General features: G+C 38.3%; 1 long non-coding RNA gene across 1 annotated transcript; it reads left to right on the top strand.

Moving 5' to 3' along the window:
• Window positions 1-2,014: 2,014 nt before the first annotated feature.
• On the top strand, window positions 2,015-2,579 carry LOC122237868. The gene is made up of 2 exons (XR_006216572.1): window positions 2,015-2,207; window positions 2,433-2,579. It is a non-coding gene; the product is annotated as an uncharacterized LOC122237868 (long non-coding RNA).
• Window positions 2,580-19,545: the final 16,966 nt, after the last annotated feature.

Here is a 19,545-nt window from a genome sequence, read left to right as displayed (position 1 = left end):
GACAACAATGATGCAAGTATGGAGATGAAGCAGAATCCTAAACAAAAACAGAAGTATTTTAAAAATCAGCCAGCTGAGGACCTCCCTGGATTGGCACCACAGCTTTGAAGTAAGCATAGCACTGTGCAACTTTAGACTCCTCACTTTTCAGAGACTTGAAGCACATCATATTCCTTCCAGGCTGAGAGCCAGCACCCGATGTGCCCACCCACACCATAAATACCCAGAAGGAAAGTAACCCAGACAGCAGCCTCTCTCTGACGAGCCCATGCTGCGGTGGGGTTACCAAGAGAGCTGCCTGTGCAGTCGGGCACTGTCAGATGTGCAGGTGCAGCTGTAAGCTGTAAAGACAAAGACAATGTTGTTTAACTTTTTAATTTACGGATACATTTTGAGGAGCCGCTAAATGTGCGTAAATTCATAGATGCCTGTTAGGAAATTAGTTCTTGTTAAACAACTAGTTTGAGCTTAGTATGTAGCTTATGGGTAGTATGTTACATTTGATTTTTTCTATTTCAAGAAAACTTGACTCTTGTCCAAATACAGCATTTTTTTTAACTATAAAGAAATGTTTTTCTTTATTAAAAACTATATGTATTTTTATTTTTTTTCTTTCTCAACGTTTTTTTTTTTTTTTTTGGGGGGGGACAGAGAGAGACAGAGCATGAACGGGGGAGGGGCAGAGAGAGAGGGAGACACAGAATCGGAAACAGGCTCCAGGCTCCGAGCCATCAGCCCAGAGCCTGACGCGGGGCTCGAACTCACGGACCGCGAGATCGTGACCTGGCTGAAGTCGGCCGCTTAACCGACTGCGCCACCCAGGCGCCCCTATATGTATTTTTATAGTAAATGCTTTATAGAACTAGCTTTGGAGCCATCTTTTGTTCTAATGCCTTGCTTATTACCTGAGATTTTTGTGAAATTTAAAAATAAGTATTTCTGGGGGCACTTGGGTGGCTGAGTCAGTTAAGCCTCTGCCTCTGACTCTTGTTTTAGGCTCAGGTCATGATCCCGTGGTTCATGAGATGGAGCTCCCCATTGGGCTCTGTGCTGACAGCATGGAGCCTGCTTGGGATTCTCTCTCCCTCTCTCTCTGCCCCGCCCCTCTCTTAAAATAAACAACAACAAAAAATCAGGGCGCCTGACTGGCTCAGTCAGTTAAGGGACCGGCTTCGGCTGGGGTCATCATCTCGCAGTTTGTGAGTTCACACCCTGCATCCAGCTCTGTGCTGACAGCTCGGAGCCTGGAGCCTGCTTCAGACTCTATCTCTCCCCCTCTCTCTGCCCCTTCCATGCTCATGCTCTGTGTCTCAATAATAAATAAACATTTAAAAATTTTTTTAACTTAAAAAAATTAGAAATAAGCGTTTCTAACATTTTTATTCCTAGAGAAAAATTACATGTTAATTAAATCAAATACAAAAAAAGTATTACCTCTGCCTAAGTGTATTTTTTCTTTAAAACATTTAAAAATGTTTATATACAGAAAATCTCATTTTATTGTTCCTTTGTTTATGCCCATAGTAATTGTTTTCAGTGTTCAAGAGAGAAAACTAAATACTATTTTTTTCCACATAGGGTAAGTTTTTGGCTCTTGTCTCTTTTTTTAAAAATTGAGTTATAATTTACATCTAGTAAAATCATCCTTTAATGTCTAATCTGTTGGTGGTGTAAACAATCAATATACAGGACAGTTCCATCACCCCAAATATTCCTCTATGCCCACCTGAGTCCCTTTCTCTTATCCCCAGGCAACTACTACTGTTGTCTGTTCCTCTTGTTTTGAAATTTTATTTTAAAATATTTTAAAATCCCAAAAAATTATTTAAAAATTAACTAAAAAGAGAGACAGACAGACAGAAAGATCAATGAAATAACACTAGCCACACTTCAAGTGCTTGGTAGTGTATGTGGCTAGTAGCCACCATATTGCATAGAACATCTCGATGTCACAGTAAGTTCTATTACACAGTACTGTTCTAGAGCCCTAGAATTCTACATGGCATCTCTTCTTTGGAGCTTGCTATAAACTATACAGTGTCTTTCCCACCACAGATAGTTTTGGTACTATAGGATTGGCCAGGCTGAACGGATGAGGGGCGGAACTGTTTACATCATAGCCTAGAGCCTGCTGCAGTTTCTCCTAGATTTACAACTGTCAGCTTATGATCTTCATTAAAAGGAATGTAGCAGTACTCTTAAATATGGTATGTACTGTCTCCAGAAGTCAGAGAGGTTTACCAAGCATTGTGCTTCTTTCTTTGTGGGAGCTGTGAGATAATATGTTTTATTTTGAATTAGATGTGATAGTATGCCCCCCACACTCCAGATCCCTAAAAACTTCCCTGAGAGCCCCTGGATTTTCATAGGTTCGTCACATACCCTCTGGAACACATGTGTCTTAAGTACTTGTCACTTCTTATCTGCTTCAGTTACCATGTCATCAGTATGTGGATGAATGTGATGTTCTACAGATGTCCAGATCATTCAGGTTCCTTCAAACTACATCATGACTGAAAGTCGAAGAGTGAACATTGACCTGTGGGAAGATCCCAACTAAATATATGCTATTCTCCGTCTCATGGGAATGCAAACTGCTTGTCAGCCTCCTTTTGAAGAGGGTTGGAAAATAATACATATGCTAGATAAATGGTTGCCTGTTACATGCCAGAGGATGTGTTATTCTGCAGAAAGAAAGGGATGGGGGGGAAGAAAAAGAAAAAGAGAAAAGAAAAAAGAAAGAGAAAAAGAGAAAGAGAAAAGGGAAGGAAGGAAAAGAAAAAGAAAGAAGGAGGGAAGGAGGAAGAGAGAGAGGCAGAGCAGCTGCAATTGAGACTACCGGTTGGTTGTTTGCAATAGGTGACTGTCATTTAGTATGAAAACTATAGCTTCTATAGTGGTCACACTAGTGAACTAAATGGGGCTTTGGGAGGGACCACCACCCTTGCACTAAGTATTTAAACAAATGGCATTAATCTTCCCCACAGGACACGGTATTTATTTTTATTTTCTAGCTGGGCCTAGGATAGAGAGTTTGGAGGAATGACAAGATTTAGAGACTTTGAACTGGCCTTCCCTTTCTATGAGATCTCTCACGTCACAGGTTCAGGAACCAATATGAGTGTTCTGCCAACTGCCAAGTCTGTCCCTTCTAATTATATATTGGGGAATCAAAGAAACAGCATCCACTGTAGGCCCATAGACCAGGTGGACTCACAGTAAGCCAGTCCTGAGCCAAGATTCCATTTACTGCCCACTAGGAATCATGGTGGCACTTTGGGTCCCCACATACCAATGAAATGGTACAACAATCCTCAAAAACCCAGGTATTCTCCTTTCTCCAATGCAAGATATCCTAGTAAATGTCTTTACGTCCATTTGAGGAAAAATGTAGAGAATTACTACTGATTAAATGTAGCATGGTGTTGCAGGGTCCTTCCTCATAGGGCCCTGGCCTGTCCTTCAATCAATGGATATGGAGTCTGAGAACTGGCTTAGATCCAAAAACTAAGCAGTGGATCATGACTTTTGTTTAGACTATTGCCCTTAGATTCCTGATCACCTGTCCTTGGTTTGATTGTTTACATTAAGTAGTATCCGTTTTGACTGCCCATCTTTCTTGCCTCTAGGAATACTGTATCCCATTCAGCATGTCCATAGCTCTCTGCAGATTGAGACCTCTGGCTGCCATTCTGATTTTGTCACTTATTGTGATAATTGTCTGTATCTTTCTACTTGTGGTTAAACTGCTTGCCACCTAGATTCTAATGTTTCAGATTTTCATCACCTTTCCTATCAGGAGCTCAGTTCTATAACAGCATCTTCTATTAGCCTGTTCTACAGAGCTCTGAAGCTTCTCAGTGATTCTGGTAGCCCTCCCATGAGCACATTCATTATCACCTAGGAAAACTAAGTGTCTTCCAGACTCTCATGCAAAATACTATCAGGTGTTGGGGTTTCTAGTCTACTATCACATTCCTACTTCTTTGAATCTTTTGACCTCTTCCTCTACCATCCACCAGTAAGTCTTATCTTTCATTATCATTAAGCAACTCAACATATCTTCTACCTAACCCTAACTTCCTTTAGGAATTCAGATAACAGAGAAATAAAGGCAAGTACATTGGGAGATAAGCTGATAGGAAATTTAATTGTGTCTACCTATACTAAGAGAATTTAGTTTCTATTTCAACTCACATTCCTTATCCCTCTATCTACAATTTGAGGAAGATGCCTACCCTCCTTGCAATCATACAAATCAGATTTAATATAAACAAACTGGTAATTTTCAGGTCTGCAGAGAGCAAGAATATAGCATTGATGGAAATTTTACCAAATGGATCCTTTTTATTGGGAAATTGTGTCATTATTTATTGATGTCACAATGATAACCTAATAGAACTCCATCTGCCATCTAGAGATTACATTCCAATAACCAGAGACTTTATAGCTAGGCAGCTAATGTTAGAAATTTGCTGTAAAAACTGGAAACACTGTGGAATACCACCTCTACTCTACAAAAATCAATGGAATAAATGTTTGTTTTTATCCTGGAGCAAAACTGGAATAATTTACTTCCCATCTCCATTGAACCTACATCTGAAACAGGATGTGATTTTACCCTCATGATTGACCTGCTCCATTCTGGCATTTAACTAGATATTGCCCGACGAATTTCATGTTTAATCTTCATGGGCTAGCAGTCTACAATGTATGCAGAGCAGTCTACCACCATCCCCTTAGCCTAAACAGAGAATATCCAAAATCATAAATGTTTCATTCTACTTTAACCAAGCAGAAAGACAGACTCTCATAGGAATACGCTGCGTAGGCATGTAAATCAAATTTTAAAATTCAGTTATTGTTAACTTTTCCTGAAAAGTAAGCTAGTCAAAGACAGATTGAGAGAGAAAGGCTGCATCCTCCATGACCAGATTTAAAATTTTTTAGAGACTTACATCCATTTTTTTAGCACAAATTTCATGGAAAAATAGGCCATTTACTGATGTGAACTTGTTTCCCTAGGGAAATAAACTAGGTATCTAGATTAAAGTACTTTTCCTGCCAAAAATGTAGAATTCTCTCTCTCCCTGTCCATCTATCCTCAGGTAAAATAAATATATATATATAAAATAAAAAGTTGACAAAAATCGGAGTTCTGTTTTTGCTATTTTGACTCTTCTGCTGACCAATCATCAAAGCCAGAATCCAGCTGTCTTATGTAAACGGAAAGACACTCTATCTATTCTCACAGATGGATTCTGGAATCATTTTGGCTTAATTTTGGCAGGGACAGGTAGAGGCAGAACCAGACTCAGGAAAAGCACTGATAATTTCCTGTGGGGTTCTCATGGTAGTAAGAGGTGGAGGGAACTCTTTAGAAAAAAACATAGGATAAAATAGATTTTTTGAAATTACCACCCTGTTAGAGTCAGTGGAGATATAAACCCCAGGAAGGCAAAAGAGAACATTTCAAAGGATTGTGTGTTTCCCAAATTACTTTGCTCTCCCTTTAAGCTTTAAGAAAATGACATTCTGATTTCTGGCAAGGTTCAAGTGAATTCTATTTGGGGTTAGTTTGCAACACTTAAATTGCTTCAGGGCTTGCTCTGATTGGAATTCTGTTCCCTCAGTTGCACTGCAATAAAATACCTAACCCATTAAAGTAGTTATTATCAGAGAACCAGGACCTTGCCATCCAGCCATCACTATGTGGGAGGGACTGTATAAGTATCTTAGCCCCCTTCTACCACCCTCATGAACACAAAGTGATCTGGGGTCTTTTGACTGCTAGGAAAAGATATCTTTAGATAGTCTGTTTATCTCCTATGCCAAGACATTCAAGTGGGTCTTCAGAGAGGACTTAATTAGTAACTGTGGCCCTCAGCTCCATATGTATCCTGATGACATTCAGATTTATCTTTTCCCTCCCTTAAGACATTAGTGGAGAAGATGAAAAATGAACAGTCCTTGCCAAATGCAGAGTCCTTAGAGTTCTCAGAAAATAAATGTTACATTTCCAAAGTAAGAGCTGCCTCTGATGAAAGAAGACCAACTTGTTGCCCACCCCACCTGCGCCCCAGTTCTTGCATCTTCACTCTAAACATTCTTGTTGTGTTTCGGCATTTGCATTTAGTACCCGTGAATGAGAGCAAGTCAAATGGTTGACTTGCCATCACCAAAGGGCAGTAAGATGCATGCCAAGAAGAGGATGATTCCCAGATTTAGCACAACTGACTCATCTAAAGTGAAAAAAAGAAAAGAAAGCACCATGCATAGTGGGAATGACTTTAGCTGCAAGTAACAAAATCCAACTAAAAGAAACTGAAACAAATAGAGCTCTAATTTGTTCTCAGATTAGCTGACTGCTGGTATAGGATCAGTGGGGCCAACACTGTTAGGGCTTGAGTCTCTGAGATATTCTTGGCCTTTCACTCAGTTTAAAGGTGACTCCAGATATTACGTCCACCCTCATAATATGAAGAGAAGAAGTCACTATCAATAGACTTTTGAACTTTCCCAGAAAGCTCTCTCATTGGCCAAAACTGTGTAACATGACCAATTCCAGCTGTAAGAAGGCTACAAAAGTCACTAGGCTTCTCTAATGGAAGATGATAAAAGAAAAGACAGTTGAAAATGACTGTTTTGCAAACCAATCAATAGTCTGCCACATCCAATATATTTTACCCAGAAGTTCAGCTATAAGAAGAATGCCAGGATTGATCTTTTAGGACACTTTCTAGAGTAAAAGAGAAAACTGTTAACAATTATGCCAAGAAAACAGGAGCTAACTACAACTGTCCTGAGAAAACTGGAATATATGATCACTGTAGTCATAGACAAAGTATTCTGAGAAATTAGCCCCACTTCCCTCCACAGTTTGACAGGGAACTGAAAATCTGTTTCTTGGGTGAATAAAATCTCCCAGGCTAGACCCAGGATCTTCCAATGCTTGAATTTTCTATTTATGCCTGACATGCCTCACTTTGGAGTAGACCAGACAACTTTTCTATGGGAAACTTTGTTATCATTTGGCAAATAATACTCAGAGGTGCTTTCTTCTCTAACTTCTGTGCAAAGTCTTTTCAGAGCACATATTATCCATGGCTTTCTCCCACACCCTGCCTGTGAGGAAGACATTGTTCAATAAGGCTGAGATTCTCAAATCAGGCAGTATTGACGATTTACAAATGGTCAGGGTAGTATCCCCCTGAATCAAGATAAAAAAGAAGTTTATCAGTAGTATAAATTGAAACCTCTCTGAGCATATGTCTTTTCTATCCTGACTTTATACCTTTATTCATTCATAAGGACAACAAAATAATCTTGGAGCAAAATTTGGGCCTGACACCATGATTATAAGGTGGTACAAGGTTATTTCTAACCTTATAGCTAGAACTGGTTTTAGATGCCAAACTATGTTACTTGAATACTAATTAATGTAGGGCTCTACCTTGAATTCTAGTTATTTTTATGTCTTATTTTTCTAACTTAAGATTTTGGTTTTCTTCCCTGTAACTTCCAGCTTTCCAAGCTTTCTACTATAAACAAAATGCAATATATTACTTTTGTTTTTTTATATTTTTTAATGTTTATCTATTGTTGAGAGAAAGAGAGACAGAGCATGAACAGGGGAGGGGTAGAGAGAGAAGGAGACACAGAATCTGAAGGAGGCTCCAGGCTCTGAGCTGTCAACAGAGAGCTCAACACGGGGCTCGAACTCACAAGCCATGAGATCCCCAGGTGCCCTATCTTTTGTTTTGAATAAGTGTGTCTTTTCCTCGAGTTTTGAGGGAATAGAGTTAATGGGAAAAAATATCACAGAAATAAGAGTAAAGAGTGCACCTGCGATTGTAAACCTCTGCCACCACCTTTGCAGCACTCAAGAGAAAGCCACTATTAACATTGTGATGTGTGTATATTTATATTTTTTTATCCTATGAATTGACATACATATAACTTAATTTTTTCATGTAAAAATCTATTAGTATATTCCACCATATCATTCTTTCCAGGCTGTATTGTGTCCCATAGCCTCTATTGGTGTGAGAAATACTTAAGAGATACAGAAGCCATTGTGGACTATGGCAGTTGTTTCGGATAGAAAAGAATAAATTATATAGAGCTATGTTGGAAAAAGGATTTAAAAATTAAACTTTACTGTTGTGCAAAGGATATACATATGCTGCAGTATTCTCACATAAAATATGAAATAAGATTTTTCTGGGGCACCTGAGTGGCTCAGTTTGTTGAGCAGGCCAACTCTTGATTTTGGCTCAGGTCATGATTTCATGGTCATGGGACTGAGCCCTGCATTGGGCTCTGCACTGACAGCATGGAGTGTGCCTGGGATGGTCTCTCCTTCTCTCTCTGCCCCTCCCCAACTCAAGCACAATCTCTCTCTCTCTCTCTTTCTCTCTCAAAATCAATAAAATAAACAAGATTTTTCTGAAAATATCTTCTATTTTCAGAGTGAGAGTAGAGAAAATTTTGTATGAATGTCACACATCACAGTTTGGGGAAGTTCTAAACATAAAGTCAATGTACTGTTTTCATAGGATGAATGTCACTTCAAGGATCTTATTTTAAAAACACAAAAATGACCATTTTTGAAGTCTAGACTCAATACAAACATTAAAGTCAGTCTTTTAAATAGAATTTCAACATTCTCCACATATTTGACATTTTTCTAATGAATACACTGCTCTATTGGCATATTCTCATAACACTTTATTAAAAAGCCTTCTTTTTTGCTAACATTATAGTTTAACCAGCATGCATTAATGAACTTAAGTTATTCTTCCTTTCCCTCCAAATCTTAACTACCATCCAGATTTTTATAGTTTATTCTCAGTATTTAAGACCTCACAGAATTTAGAGCACTTTTTTTTCTCTCACTGCACTGTTATCGTTTTTAAATTTATTTTTAATTGCAGTTAGTTAACATACAGTGTACTATGAGTATCAAGAGTATAGTGACTCAACACTTCCATACAACACCTGGTGCTCATCACAAGGGTACTCCTTAATCCCCCATCACCCCCCCCCACTTCCCTTTGGTAACCATCAATTTGTTCTCTATAGTTAAGAGTCTATTTCTTGGTTTGCTCCCTCTCTTTTTTTCTCCTTTGCTCATTTGCATTTTCTTAAATTCCACATGAGTGAAATTATATGACATTTTTCTTTAACTTATTTTACCTAGCATGATACTCTCTAGCTCCATTTCACACCACTGCAAATGGCAAGACTGCATTCTTCTATATGGCAGAGTAATATTCCATTGTGTATATATACACCACATATTCTTTATCCATTCATCAAGTGATAGACATTTGGGCTGTTTCCCTAATTTGGCTACTGTAGATAATGCTGTTATAAACACCAGAATGGACGTATTCCTTTGAATTAGTATTTTTATGTTCTTTGTAAATAAATAGTAGTGCCATTGCTGGATCATAGAGTAGTTCTATTTTTAACTTTCTGAGGAAACTCCATACAGTTTTCAACAGTGGCTCCACCAGTTAGCATTCCCACCAACAGTGCAAGAGGGTTCCCCTTAACCCACATCCTCGCCAAAACCTGTTGTATCTTAATTTTAGCCATTCTGACAGGGTGAGGAGATATCTCATTGTAGTTTTGATTTATATTTCCCCAATAAGTAATGTTGAGCATCTTTTCATGTGTTTGTTGGCCATCTGTATGTCTCCTTTGGGAAAAGTGTCTATTCATGCCTTCTGCCCATTTTTTAATTGGATTATTTGGTTTTTGGGTGTTGAGTTTGATAAATTCTTTACATATTTTGGATACTTACCATTTAGCAGATATGTCATTTGCAAATACCTTCTCCTATTCCATAGGTTTCCTTTTAGTTTTGTTGACTGTTTTCTTCACTGTGCTGAAGTTTTTATTTTGATGAAGTCCCAGGAGTTTATTTTGGCTTTTGTTTCCCTTGCCTCAGGAGACATATTTAGAAAGAAGTTGCTATGGCCAATGTAAAAGAAGTTACTGCCTGTGTTCTCTTCTAGGATTATTATGGTTTCAGGTCTCACATTTAGGTCTTTAAACCATTTTGAGGTTGTTTTGTGTGTATGGTCAAAGAAAGTGGTCCAGTTTTCCCAACACCATTTGTTGAAGAGACTATCTTTTTCCCACAGTATATTCCTTCCCATTTTGTTGAAGATTAATTGAGCATACAATTGTGGGCTCATTTCTGGGTTTTCTATTCTGTTCCATTGATCTATGTATCTATTCTTGTGCTGGTACCATATGGTCTTGGTCACTAAAGCTTTATAATATAATTTGAAGTCCAGAATTGTGAAGCCTCCAACTTTGCTTTTCTTTTTCAAGACTGTTTTGGCTCTTTGGGGTCTTTTGTGATTCCATACAAATTTTAGGAATGTTTTTTCTAACTCGGTAAAAATGCTGTATTTTGATAGGGACTGAATTAAATGTGTAAACTGGTTTGGGTACTATAGACGTTTTAATATCTATTCTTCCAATCCATGAGTCTAGAATGTCTTTCCATTTCTTTGAGTCATATGCAATTTTTCATTAGTGTTTCATAGTTTGTAGAGTACAGGTCTTTCACCTGTTTGGTTAGATTTATTCCTAAGTATCTTATGCTTTTTGGTGCAGTTGTAAATGGGACTAACTCCTTAGTTTCTCTTTCTATTCCTTCATTATTGGTGTATAGAAATAAAACCAATTTTTATACATTGATTTTGGGTCCTGTAACTTTACTGAACTTATCAGTTCTAGCAATTGTTTGGTGGAATCTTTGGGTTTTGTTTTTTTAATATTTATTTTTGAGAGAGACAGAGACAGAGTGTGAGCTGGGAAGGGGCAGAGAGAGTAAGAGATACAGAATCTGAAGCAAGCTCCAGGCTCTGAGCTCTCAGGACAGAGCCCAATGCAGGGCTTGAACTCACAAACTGCAAGAAGTTTGAGCAGAAGTTGAATGCTTAAGCGACTGAGCCACCCAGATGTCCCTGGGTTTTCCATATAGAGTATCATCTCACCTGCAAATAGTGAAAATTTGACTTCTTACTTGTATGCCTCATCTCTTTTCACTGTCTGATTGCTGTGGCCAGAACTTCCAATACTATATTGAATAAAAGTGGTGAGAGAGTACATTCCTGTCTTGTTTCTTACCATAGAGGAAAAAGCTCTCAGTTTTTCCCCATTTAGAATTACATTAGCTTTAGTGTTTCATATATGGCCTTTATTACATTGAGGTATGTTCCCTCTAAACCTACTTTGTTGAAGGTTTTTTATCATGAACAGATGTTTTACTTTGTCAAATGTTTTTTCTGCATCTGTTGAAACGATCATATGGTTCTTATTCTTTTATTAATGTGGTGTATCACACTGATTGGTGATTATTGAACCACCCTGGCAACCCAGGAATAAATTCTACATGATCATAGTGAATGAGTTTTTAAAAAATACTGTTGGATTTGGTTTGCTAGTATTTTGTGGGTTATTTTTATATTTTAATTTTTTATTTTGAAAAAGAGAGTGGAGAGGCAGAGGAAGTGGGAGAGAGAGAATCCCAAGCAGGCTCCAATGTGGAGCCTGATGCAGGACTAGAACTCATGTACTGTGAGATCATGACCTGAGCCAAATTCAAGAGTTGGATACTTAACTGACTGAGCCACCCAGGTGCCCCAGTTTGCTAATATTTTGTTGAGGATTTTTGCACCTATCTTCACGAGAGATATTGGCCTGTAGTTCTTTTTGTGGTGTCTTTATCTGGTTTGGTATCAGGGTAATGCTGGCCTCATCAAGTGAATTTGGAAGTTTTCCTTCCTTTTATACTTTCTGGAATAATTTGAGAAAAGTAAGTATTAACTCTTCTTTAAATGTTTGGTAGAATTCCCTTGTGAAGCCATCTGGCCATGGATTTTTGTTTGATGAGAGTTTTTTGATTACTGGTTCAATTTCTTTGCTGGTTATCAGTATCTTCAAGTATTCTATTTCTTCCTAAGCTTTGGTAATTTATATGTCTCTAGGAATTTATCCATTTCTAACAGATTGTCCAATTTTTAGGCTTATACTTTTTTGTAATATTCTCTTAAAACTGTTTGTATTTCTGTGGTGTTTTTACTTTTCCTCTCTCATTTGCAGTGTTATTTGTGTCTTTTCTCTTTTCCTTTTGATAGGTCAGGCTAGAGGTTTATCAATTTTATTACTTTTTTAAAAGAACCAGATTCTGGTGTCATTGATCTGTTCTATTGTGTTTTTAGTTTCTATATCATTTATTTCTACTTTAATCTTTATTATTTCCTTCCTTCTTCTGGCTTTAGACTTCATTTGTTCTTTTTCTAGCTCCTTTAAGGTATAAGGTTAGGTTAACTTGAGCTTTTTCTTGCTTCTTGAGAGAAGCTTGTACTGCTATTTACTTCCCTCTTAGGACCACTTTTGCTGCATACTAAAGGTTTTGGACTACTGTGTTTTCACTTTCAATTGTTTCCATGTAATTTTTTATAGCTTCTTTTGCTTCTTGGTTGATCCATTCATTATTTAACAGCATGTTGTTTAACCTCAATACATTGATGTCTTTCCATACTTTTCCTTGTGGTTGACTTCCAGTTTCATAGCACTGTGGTCAGAAAAGGTGCATGCTATGACTTCACTCTTCTTATATTTGTTAAGGCCTGTTATATGGCTTAATATGTGATCTATTCTGAAGAATGTTCTAAGTGCACTTGAAAAGAATGTGTATTCTGTTGTTTTAAGATGGAATATTCTGACTATATCTCTTAAATCCTTCTGGTCCAGTTTAACATTCAAAGCCACCGTTTCTGTATTTCCTGTGTGAAGGATGTGTCCATTGATGTAAATGGGGTGTTAAAGTCCCCTATTATTCCATTACTATTGATTAGTCCTTTTATGTTTGTTGTTTTATATATTTGAGTGCTTTCATATTGGGTGCATATTTACAATTGTTAGATCTTCTGGTTCGATTGTCCTTCCATTATTATATAGCATCCTCCTTTACCTGTTACAGTCTTTAAGTCTAGTCTGATGTAAGTATCGCTACTCTTTCTTTAGACATTCATTTGCATGACAAACATTTCTCTATCCAGTCCCTTTCATCCTGCAGGTGTCCTTAGGCCTAACGTGAGTGTCCTCTAAGCAACATATAAATGGGTCTTGTTTTATCATCTGTTCTGATGCCCTACATCTTTTATTCTGGCATTCAGTCCACTAACATTTAAGGTAATTATTGATACATATGTATTCATTGCCATTTTATTACTTGTTTTGTTGTTTCTGGAGATTTTCTCTGATCTTGTCTTTTACTTTTTGCTGATTTTCTTTAGTGATGTATTTGGATTTCTTTATATTATTTGCATGTTTATTACTGGCCCTTGATATATAGTTACCATTAGGTTTGTATATAACCTCTTCTGTAAAAGGCAGTCTATATTAAGTTGATGGTCATTTAATTTTGAACACATTCTTTTTTCCTCTATTCACATTTTAGGAATATGTTGCTATATCTTATATCCTTTTTTTGTGAGTACCTTGACTGATTTTCTACAGAAATATTCATTTTTGATGCTTTTGTGTTTCCTGCCTTTATACTCTGACTTTTGATCTCTTCTTTCCACACAATGTGTCCCCTTTAATAGTTCTTGCAGGACAGTTTAGTGGTCACAAGCTCCTTTAGTTTTTGTTTACCTATAGGAACTCCTCATCTCTTCTTTGATTCTGAGTGATAGCCTTACTGGATAGATTATTCTTGGCTGCAGATTCTTCCCATTCAGCACTTAGAATGTATCATCCCACTCCCTTCTCACTTGCAAAGTTTCTGTTGAAAAATCTCTTGCTAGCCTTATGGGTCTTCCCTTTTAAGTTAAAGACTACTTTGTCTCACTGATGTTAAGATATTTATCCCTATATTTTGCCAATCTAATTGCAATAGGTCTTGGTGTCACTCTGCTTTTGTTAATTTTGATGGTCTCTGTGCCTCCTCGATCTGGATATCAGTTTCCTTCCCCAGATTAGGGAAGTTTTCTGCTATTACTTATTCAAATAAATTTTCTGCCCCCTTTCCTCACTCTTTTTCTCCTGGGACTCCTACAATACAATGGCTATTGTTTGACAGAGTCACTGAGTTCCCTAAGTCTATTCTCATTCTGCAGAACTCTCTCTTTTGTTCAGCTTCATTGCCTTCTCTTACTGTCTTCTAGGTCATTAAGTCATTACTCTGCTTCTTTCAGCACACTGTTCATTGTATCAAGCATTTTTCTTTCTTTTTTTTTTAAATTACTTTTAATATTTTTTATTTTTGAGAGAGAGCGCATGATCAGGGGAGGGGCAGAGAGAGGGAGACACAGAATATGAAACAGGCTCCAGGCTTTGAGCTGTCAGCCCAGAGCCCAATGCAGGGCTCAAACTCGCTAATTGCAAGATCATGACCTCAGCCGAAGTTGGATGTTTGACTGAGCCAGACAGGCACCCCACAAGCATTTTTCTCATCTTGTTTATTGCACTTTTCATCTCTGATTCTTTTTTATCTCTTATCTCTGTGGTAAGGATCTCCCTGATAGGACTTCTGTTCTTTTCTAAGTGCCAGTGAGTATCCTAATGATCATTGCTTTAAATTCTCCATTAGGCATGTTACTTATATATGTCTCACTTAGATTTTTGCTTGTGGCTTTATCTTGTTCTTTCATTTGGAATAAACTCCTCTCTTGGCATTTTGTCTAAGTCTCTGTTTTCTTCTGTTTGTTAGAAAAGCCAGTCATTTCCTGTTCCTGAAAGTAATAGCCTTATGAAGAAGAGGCCATGTCGTGTTCATGGAGTGATACTTCAGGAAGTGTGTTTGGTGTATGCTGCATGCACTTCACTATTGTGTTCTTACTGCTTTATACTTTTTTTTTTTTAATGTTTATTCATTTTTGAGAGAAAGAGTGTGAGCAGGGGAAGGGCGGAGAGAGAGGGAGACACAGAATCTGAAGCAGGCTCCAGGCTCTGAGCTGTCAGCACAGAGCCCGACACGGGTCTCGAACTCATGAACCACGAGATCATGACCGGAGCTGAAACTGGACGTCTAACCAACTGAGCCACCCAGACGCCCCATGACTGCTTTATTCTTCTGACCAGTTGTCTGCAGAGGCTCTCCTTACCGACTGTGGGCAGTGTTTGGTCCTTGGCCTGAATGAGGCAAGCATTAACTAGGTGTGCTCTGGTCTGCTTGTGAAATGAGGCCTGTCATCACCTCCACCAGAACTGAGGCCCTGCAAAACTCTCTAGTCAAGAGATGCAGTGTGGGTGAAGGTTTGTGCTGGTCTTCTGGGGAAAGGATCCACCAGGTTGGGACTGAAGTAAACATAACTAGAAAAGGCAGTTACACCAGAGCACAGGGTGTAAGTGTAGTGTAAGTAAGTTAGGCAGCAAGTGTTTGCATTTCACTGCTTCCCACAGGGAGTTTTGTGTTTATTCAGAGGAGTAGGGAAGGAAAAGGATGCAACCTCATTTGTTCCCAGAGAGTCATCTCCATGAATGCTGTCTCCTGGGAACAGGCTCTCTGAGGAGCAAATACTTTCCACACTGTGTGCCCCAAGCATTCTTCAAATCACTATTCCCAGATTGTATTCCCCCAAGGTTGTTTGCCCACCTTCTCTCCAAAAGCAGCACGGTGTCCTCTAGGCTCTATCCCAGCCAAGCCCACTGGCCTTTAAAACTCCAGGCTTTAAGCCCCACTGGCAGCAAAAACTTAGGAAATTCAGCCAGCCAATGACTATGTAGAAATGTTCTTTTGCTTTCTCCTGTGTGCTCCACTCTCTTATGCTTCTCCATGACTACTGCTCCCTTCCCTCCATAGTAGCCAGGATCTGTTTCTCTCCTAAACTATGTCTCCACACTTTCTACCTTCTTCAATGTGGACTCTTCTGTTTAGTTCTGGAGGGTTCTGTTAGTCTTCAGGTCGATTTCCAGTGTTATTTAGAATGATTTGATAGTTATCTAGTTGTATATGTGGATCAAGGGGAGCCTGGGGTCCTCCTACTCCATCATCATCTCCTTCCCTCATAGACTCCCTATTTACCAATTTATTCTAATCATTTACTTTTTCTAGTAATACTTCTATAGCACAAAGTCACAGTTTTTGTAATCCTGTAGTTCTCTTCTTCTAATCCTCCAAAGCATAAATTGCATGAATCTGAAATACACATATTTGTTTGAAGCTGATTCTGTTTATCTCATTGGGAGATAATCTTTCTCCTAAGTACACAATGCCATATTCCTTAACTATGGGACACTTGACATGATACTGACTTAAAATTACACAATAAGAGTTTAGGGTAAAGACCAAAACAAAATCCTCAAGGAAGTGTATTTAGTCTCTTAGAATCTCTTTTAACTTTTCAATAATATGCTTTTAAAAAAAAAAGTGTTTGCTTTTTAATACCCTCACTTTTGCTATTCAATCCATGGTAATTGAACGTGTGATAAAACACAAAAGCTTAAGGACCAGTGTGCTAAAACCTATTCTTATCATCTAGGGTAGCTATGCTCAAACTATGGCCCACAGAGCCCAGAGGTCTGCATGAATTCTGGGAAATACTTACAGGGAATCCACAGAGTCCAAACTATTTTTACAATAATACTAAGGCATTATTTGCTTTTCTCATTGTGTTGATATTTGCATTGCATACACAAGTAGTGGTAGATAACAGTGCTGGTTTACAATGAAAGCAACGAGTACCACCAAACTGTATCAGTATCATTGTATTGTTCACCAACATGTATTTATAAGGAAAAAAAAAGCCAATTCCACATTCCACTTAAGAATGTCCTCAGGGAAGCTATTTTCTTAATATTATTATTTTTTATTTTTGTAATGTTTATTTTTGAGAGACAGAGAGACATAGAGAGAGCAGGGGCAGGGCAGAGAGAGAGGGAGACACAGAACCTAAAGCAGGCTCCAGGCTCTGAACTGTCAGCACAGAGCTCAACACGGGGCTCGAATCCATGAACCATGAGATCATGACCTGAGCCAAAGTCAGATGCCCTAACCAACAGAGGCACCCAGGCACCCCATAATCTTATTAAATTTCAACCTTTAAGTATGCCCTTTGAAACTCTGCTTTAACTGTATCAATGGATTTTTTGTACTGTTATATTAAAATCCATTACATTTGGGATATATCTTTCACCCAAAATAGGAGATTCCTATAAAGCTCTTCTGCAACATATCTAATTCACTGGTTGTCTTCAGGAAAAGCACATATGAAATTGAGTTCCAACCTAAACCAGCTACTTCTTTCTGGAATGTATTTACTGGGAAGAACTGACAGGCAAAAAATGATTGTTTGAACTTAAGTAGAGGATATAGAGAAAAGGGAACCCTCTTACACTGTTGGTGGGAATGCAACTGGTGTAGCCACTCTGGACAACACGATGGAGTTTCCTGAAAAAGTTAAAAATAGAACTACCTATGATCTAGCAATTGCACTACTACATATTTACCTGAAGAACACAAAAATACTGACCCAAAGGGATACATGCACTTTAATGTTTATAGCAGCATTATCTACAATAGCCAAATTATGGAAAGTGCCCAAATGTCCATCGACTGATGGATGGACAAAGAAGATGTTGTATATACACAATGGAATACTGTGTATATATAGAATGAAAAATCCATAAAAAAGAATGAAATCTTGCCATTTGCAATGATGTGGATGAAGCTAGAGATATTACGCTGAATGAAATAAGTCAGTCAAAGAAAGACAAAGTGGAATTTTAAAACTTGGAAGGAAAAGAAAGTATTTTGCAAAACATTTTCTCTCAAACATAAAGTAAGCCCATCCCTTTGAGGAAAACAGACTATATTTGTTGCTAATGATAAAATATTAGCTTTCCAGCAAAAACGGGAATTATGGAAAACATGTCCAACATAATAACCTTGACACTTTCCAATATTTAAAGACTTTTCTGTTAATATTAATAAATGTGACTTTTCATATTTTAAGATGAATCATGTCAACGTTTTGAAAATCTGAATAACTCAATGAACCAGCAGTTTCCAAATGACCAAGACATAAGTTTACAAAATTATATATGGGGAAAGATATATTTCAAATGTAATGGATTTTAATAAAACACTACAAAAAGTCCTTTGATAACAGTTTTACAGTTTATTTTCCAACTAATTTTTAAGAAACTACTACTTATCAAACTTTGGCATAGTATTAAACGAGAATATCTACAACTATCTGAAAAGATTCAAATTCTCCCTTTTTTTCCTACCTTCAAGGTATGTAAAGCTGGGTTTTCTTCACATACTTCAATCAAGGAACATATGATAACAGACTGAGTATGTATATGTGAGAATCTAGTCATCTCTTGTTATCAGACACTTTAAAAATGTGCAAAAATAAATGATGTTACTCTACTCACTAGAACTTTTCTGTTCTAGAGAGTATGGATTTTGCCCTAAAGAAAATGTTTTTTATATTAACATAATGGGTTTGTTGTTTAACAACAAAACAAATATTTGTCTATGATCATTTTCAATTGAATATGGTAAACACTGATAAAACCTATGTGAACAAAGTTTTTTGGGGACCTTTCATAACTGAAGAGTATAAAGAAATGCTGAGATTAAAAATGTTGAGAGGAGGCACCAAGATGGCAGAACAGCATGGAAGTTTTTTTTGCATCTTGCATCCATGAAATACAGCCAGATCAACACTAAACCATCCTGCACACTTAGAAAACGGATTTGAGGATTAACACAATAATCTGCACAACCTGAACCAGAGAACTCAGCTGATACGCAGTGTGGAGAGGGGAACTGGGGGAGAGAGAAGCCACAAGAGCAGGGAGCCGCTCATGCGTGTGGAAAAAATATGGAGATGGCACAGGGCGGGGGGAGTACGGGGGGGGGGGGGGAAAAGCACCCCCTCCCCAAAAGCAGCTGGAGAGAAGTGGTAAAGTGGAAACAGCTGCAGGGACTGAATGAAAAAGGGAGAAAGGAAAGGGTTTAAATTCCATTAAGACTCATAAACATGGGGAGCACAGAGTCAAACTCCACAGTTCAATACCTGGTGGTGGTCTGGTGAGAATGGTGAATCCCCAGGATCAGAGAGTGAAGTCCGGGGTCCACAGGGCACATGGGGAGAGGTAGTTCCCCTGCTGGGAAGACATTCGGTAGAGGCTGTGCAGCCACCCCCAAAGGCAAAGGTTCCAGCGGACCCTGGAGAACTACCACATTCATTGGTGCTGGAACAAGGACATTAAGGGGGAAGCCTGGTGCCAGATGTGTGTTGTGATTTACCATAATCCCTGAAAAGCTGCTGCTACTCAATCACATGAACTTTTTCTGGGGCAGGCTGGCACCCAGCTGCGATTTCTGGGCATCGGCAACAGCACAGTCCTGCGAACCTTCCTGGGTGTGACCAGCTCCTGGCCATTGCTCGGTGAAACCCTCTTCCAGAAGGTCTAGTGGGTCAAAGCCGCAGTCCCTGAAAAGTGAAGGGTTGGGAAACACTGCTGCATCTAAGATAAGGGAGATACTACCTGGCAACC

Source organism: Panthera tigris, chromosome B1 (assembly GCF_018350195.1).
Source record: "Panthera tigris isolate Pti1 chromosome B1, P.tigris_Pti1_mat1.1, whole genome shotgun sequence".
NCBI lineage: Eukaryota > Metazoa > Chordata > Mammalia > Carnivora > Felidae > Panthera > Panthera tigris.
Note: the sequence above shows the minus strand (reverse complement) of the source record. Positions and strands in the feature narration are given on the sequence as shown.